We start from the raw sequence: 5659 nt of genomic DNA on the forward strand, positions 1-5659 counted from the left end.
AACCCCTTGAGATGTATGAGAAAATATACATGCAGTAATAGAAAATTTATAACTGAGAGTTTGTATATTTCTGGCGCTACCTCAAACCAACCTCCGAGAGAGAAGCATGCGTTCCTCTGTGGAGTCGGTCACAAGAACTAGGAGTATGAGTTCCTGGGAGATGCACTGGACCTTAAAAACGTGATAAGTTTGCTAGTTGAGAAATTAAATTTTCCCAACTATTCCATCCTCATTCTTGTAGGTAATGCTGTGTTCCTTAACCTGGAATAAGCATATTTATACAGCACACACTTTTAAATGAATGTTCTTTTGTATATAAATAAATCAAACATGATTTCTATACAATGAATTATATACAACATTAATGAACATGCATGGAGGACTCCTGTCTAGAAGAGTATTATTATATAAGCGCATGTAAAATAAGAGAATAGACATGAAGAAGGAGAGTTAACATAAATGAATGAATCACTGTATCTATACACGTACACAAACCCTTAATTAGATATTATTCACGATCCATCGGGGTTACATTACACTACATATCTAAATTTATCTCTTGATAGATACCACTAAAACCACGTAATGTCTGTAATCCATGATCAGAAATAATTCAAGCAAGCACCAATTTATTTAAAGCGTTGGAATACCTTCTCTATCATCTTGTGTTGCACATATTCCTTAGAGGGTCCCTCACGTGAGAATGCAAGGACCAGCTCAGATATTATTCCACCTTTGACAAAGTCGTTTAACTCTTCCTCGTAAATGAAGTCCTGTACATTGCAACAGTTTCAAACTCTTACTATAAACATAAATATTAATTATATTCAGGATTCACACCGATGTTAGGCGGGTTACTAACCATTTTGCGGTTCCTGCATCCAAAAAATAATACGGTAGGACCAAGTTCCGCTCCAGATTCCTTCAAAGCTAGTCTTTCCTGTGAAAAAATATTTTATTCACGGCCACTCATTCTTGACATGGTTCGCAAAAATAGGACATGGTATGTGTAATAACGAAACAAGTCTACTCAAACCTGAAGGAAACCCCTGAACGGAGCCAAGCCAGTACCGGGGCCAATCATTATAATTGGTACTATAGAATCATAGGGGAGTTTGAAATTAGAAGTCCGAACATAAATTGGTGCCCAACTGCAGTCATGGCTTTCTTCCAATGATACGGAATTCTGCGAATAAGGCCAATGCAAGCTCAGGTTTACAAATTCTAAACAAAAAAACCAAACAAAGACTGCTTGTTATACCATTGGTCCATTTTAAATCTCAACTATCAAGATAAAACATTAATATGAGATTCAATTGGATAGATAACAAATACCTTCATCCATGTTGAGCAAACACCCTCGTGGATTCGTCCTGTAGGTGTTTTCTCGTAAACTAATGCACAAGTGAAATGAATTCTAGATGGCGCAATCCTGAAGAAAACCAACAATTGATAATAAATATCCTAAAGCAAAAGCTAGTGAAAAATGGAATATAGTACAAGTAAACGAGAGGTTGCTTGAATCGCAACAAATCTTTTCTTTTCTTTTCTTTTTTTAAACTTGAATCAGTGACATCTTGTTTCATCACCAGGAGTATAACATAATACTCAAAATGCAAAATTTATAAAGGCTTTACCAAAAATAAATGCAGATAACATTAATTCAGCAAGTGTCTCTACACTCTTGTTATTATCAAGACAACCATACAAAGGAGCATAACAAGAACTCACTTCGGAGAGGACGAGATTGAATAGAATCTGGTTTGAAGGCGTGGAGCAACTGCCGCAAAGAAAACGCCAAGTGGAGGCTTGGCTGATGGGAATTCTGACATGAACTCGAGTAGGCTTCTCTGATTTGCAACAACCCATTGTGTATATTCCTCCTGAAGCAAAGAAAAAATGTTCATAAGAAAATTTGGCATGTAGTCATGTACTCGATTCGGATAGGAAATATGAGACTTCATTGATTACAAACCTTTCCAGCAGGGGATGAAAGATGTCTCAGTCGATCGACAGCACTTGGATCAGAGGCATAAGCGGCTAATGCAACCAAAGAAGACTGGAAAATATACGCGATAGTGCCTTAATGTCTGCCTATGTGAATCGCACATAAAATGCAAGACATAGGAATGCAGCATACCTTCTTAGGTGAGTTTAAAAGGTCTGCATATCAAGCTAGTGCCATTCTCAATGTGCAAGGCGGGAAGGGAGGTAGCAATGAACCTCCACTGAGCAGTGTTTCTTCCTCTTTATCAGTGTGAAGTGAGAAGCATGTATCCGGTGGAAGATTTAGTAACCTCTCCGCTTCCATCACAGTTTCAATTGAATTTTCACAGTATACACCAACATGATCGCCTGTTTCATACCTGAGGTTGATATGTACACTAGAATAAGTACAAACTCTTGCATACTGCTTTAGAGTTAAAGGAAGCTAACAAGTAGCTGTGATAAAAATAAATAATATCCTGAACATTTATACGATACATAATATTGGACAGAAATTTACATAAGTCCAGTTCCAGATATGTCAAATTCCAAGTGAATGCACGAACGATCAGATGAGGCAGTGTGGAGCTCCTTCTTAAAAGCAACATTAGATCTTCAAGGATACAGCACTCTCCGGGCCGGAGTGACCTACATTTCTCAATAACTCACAATAAGAATTCCTTTCAAACTATTAAAGATTAATGATATTATTAACAAGTATAGAAAAAAGAAATATAATTGCAGAGAATGCAACAACATAGTCTCTTCAAAGAGCACGAAACACTCACATAAAAAACTGGTAACACATTTCATAGGAAAACTTATGAAGGAAGATCAAGAACCTTGCATGCTTATATCTAACTATAAGACAAGAAAAAAAAATCAGCAAGGGATAACTCACCTTGGTCAGCAAGAATTTCATCCACCACTTTAGCAATCTGGCATCCAAACATAATAAAACAAAATGAGAATACCACCAATTAAATGAATACTTTAGTAATCTGGCATCCAAACATATCTAAATGTATGTATATAAAGTGGATAGACCTTGTTAAAATGTTCATATTGTCTGTTCCCAAGACCAAATACACCATACTGTAGATTTTTAAGCCAGTCACCTCTATCATTTCCCTGCACCGCAAAATCATAAACTAAGACTATAATTTCAAGCCAGAGAGAGAAATCCATGAAGATTAATTATTAATCGGATGTCAAGATGTTATACCTCTGTAAACCATTTGTAAAATCTTGCTGCATTGTCCGTAGGCTCACTGTCTCCATATATGCAAGTAACAAATCCTTGACCGTCACAATGCAATCATAAACCACATGATCTGGATTATATCAGACACACAAATATTTTCACCATAACACAAAACTACATCTTTGATAAAGAACATATTTCAAGGCACATACGTGGCCAGGCAAAAGAATGCTATAGTTTTCTTATTGAATTTCTCCTCATATTCTTCATCATCGGCGGCATAATCATCCTACCATAACCAAAAAGATAAGCCTAGAACAAGTACTTCAACAATGAAAGTAAAAGGAAAATTCAAATAAAACCTTACCAAATCAACCACTCTAAACTTGGCCTTTTCATACCTGGCTTTAGCTTCTTCGGCAAGTGCCTGGACAACAAAATTCACAACCAAAACATCAAAATTTTAAATCTTATGCAAGTAAAAATTCATTTTTACCAAAATTATATTTCTTTAAAAATAAAATCTTCTGAAAGGAGGCGGACCAGTCAATATACAATACAATTGAATCACACACAATCACCCTACACGCGTTCCAGAATTCCCATACCAATTCGTGCCCTTTATCTTGTTTCTAGCATTAACTGGACAATTCTTGGCCTCTTGTCAATGCAGATGTTAAGGTTCGGCCATTTACATCAAAACAATATTTTTGGGCACGTGACACTCATTAAAAACTCCAAGGATTTCATTTTATTAAGAGAAAATCCAGATGCAATCTCAATTAAATTTTTTATTTAACAATTAATTAAGTTCGAAAAAGTTTCCCCATAAAAAGTCTTTGGAGAAAGAATCCAAATGCGATTCAATACTTTTCATGCCTTTAGTCGGTATAAAGTAATCGGTGTTTCTACCTTGGCAAAGCCTTAAGCCGTGCCAGTCTGAGTCTCGAAAAAGATGGACACTTTCTTCTTTCCATCATCAACTTCATCCAGCTCGAGCACCGCCTTGGGCACAACCAGCTTCGGCATCTCCACCGCCTTCTTGCCTGATCCACCCACCCGCCGCCACAACAGCACCACGATACATCCAATCAGCACCGCCACGGAGGTGGTGAGAACCATCATCAGCTCCCTGTTCTCCATCAGCAGCGGCACCAAGTCCGACGACCCATCAGAATTATCGGGTTTCCCGCCCTTTATGATCGCCAATATAAAATCAAACGGCGAGAGCTTCTCCGACGTGGGTTCCATGTTTTCTCAACTGGGTCCCAGCTAGACTTTATCAATAAAGAAAAGAAAATCGAAAATCCAGAAATCAGAGTTATACATTCAAGGGAGAAATACAGTAGTCGAGTTCTAAACATACCCTAGAGGCTCAAGACAGGCCGATATGAACATAGCGGGATCCTCAGTGAACGATGTAACCAACTGATGAATCTGTTGTTTGTCGCAGACTTGGAACAGCTTTTGAACCACAAAACTAAGGGATCGGTATTCACCTGTAGTGAAGATGCGAGGTGGGCTTCCCGACGGCTCGAGCGAGAACATTGCGAGGTGTCAACCAATTCATCGTCGGAGTCACTTCAAAAATCGTTTGAAGAATCGAGCAAAAATCGAAGCCATAAATCGAGGTGGGATTTTGAATTGAAAGAGAGAAAAAGGAGCTAAGGGATATGTCGAAAGAAGAAATCGCGATTGAGAGAAGGGGTCTGAGATTTAGAAATCGCGATCGAGAGAAGGGGTCTGAGATTTGGGGATCTAATTGGCTAAGGAAATATTATTTATTTTATGTTTTATTTTAAATAAAAATAATATTTTTTCTACAACACTTTTTAAAAAGTGTTGTTATACATGGGGAAAAACACGCTCATACACAACACTTTTAAAAGCGTAGTCTTTGACCCCAAAAAAACGCTTATTGACAACGCTTTTTTAAAATAAGCATTGTCTTTGATGAACAAAAAACATATAACGACAATGCTTTTCACTAAAAGCGTTGTCTTTTAAAAAAAGACAACCCTTTTCGTTAAAAGCGTTGTCTTTTAAGTGTTGTGTTTGTGCATTTTTCTTGTAGTGTATGTTCTTGCTATGACTGATTTATTGCAGAAAGGAGCAGAAGGATTTCTGATTTATGCAATAGATATGACGAAAACTAGCCCGAAATTGGCTGACTTGCCAGTGGTTAGTGAATTCGCTGATGTTTTCCCTGACGAGATTCCGGGATTGCCTCCATTTCGAGAGGTAGATTTCAGCATAGAATTGATGTCAGGTACGCAACCGATATCGAAAGCACCTTACCGTATGGCACCAATTGAATTGAAAGAACTTAAAGAACAGCTTGAAGATCTGTTAGACAAAGGTTATATCAGACCGAGTGTCTCCCCTTGGGGCGCTCCGGTATTATTTGTGAGAAAGAAATACGGATCGATGAGATTATGTATTGACTACCGGCAATTGAATAAAGAAACG

General features: G+C 37.7%; 1 pseudogene; it reads right to left on the minus strand.

Moving 5' to 3' along the window:
• Positions 1-204: 204 nt before the first annotated feature.
• LOC140889620 (NADPH--cytochrome P450 reductase-like) lies at positions 205-4456 on the minus strand (annotated as a pseudogene).
• Positions 4457-5659: the final 1203 nt, after the last annotated feature.

Source organism: Henckelia pumila, chromosome 3, assembly GCF_033568475.1.
Source record: "Henckelia pumila isolate YLH828 chromosome 3, ASM3356847v2, whole genome shotgun sequence".
NCBI lineage: Eukaryota > Viridiplantae > Streptophyta > Magnoliopsida > Lamiales > Gesneriaceae > Henckelia > Henckelia pumila.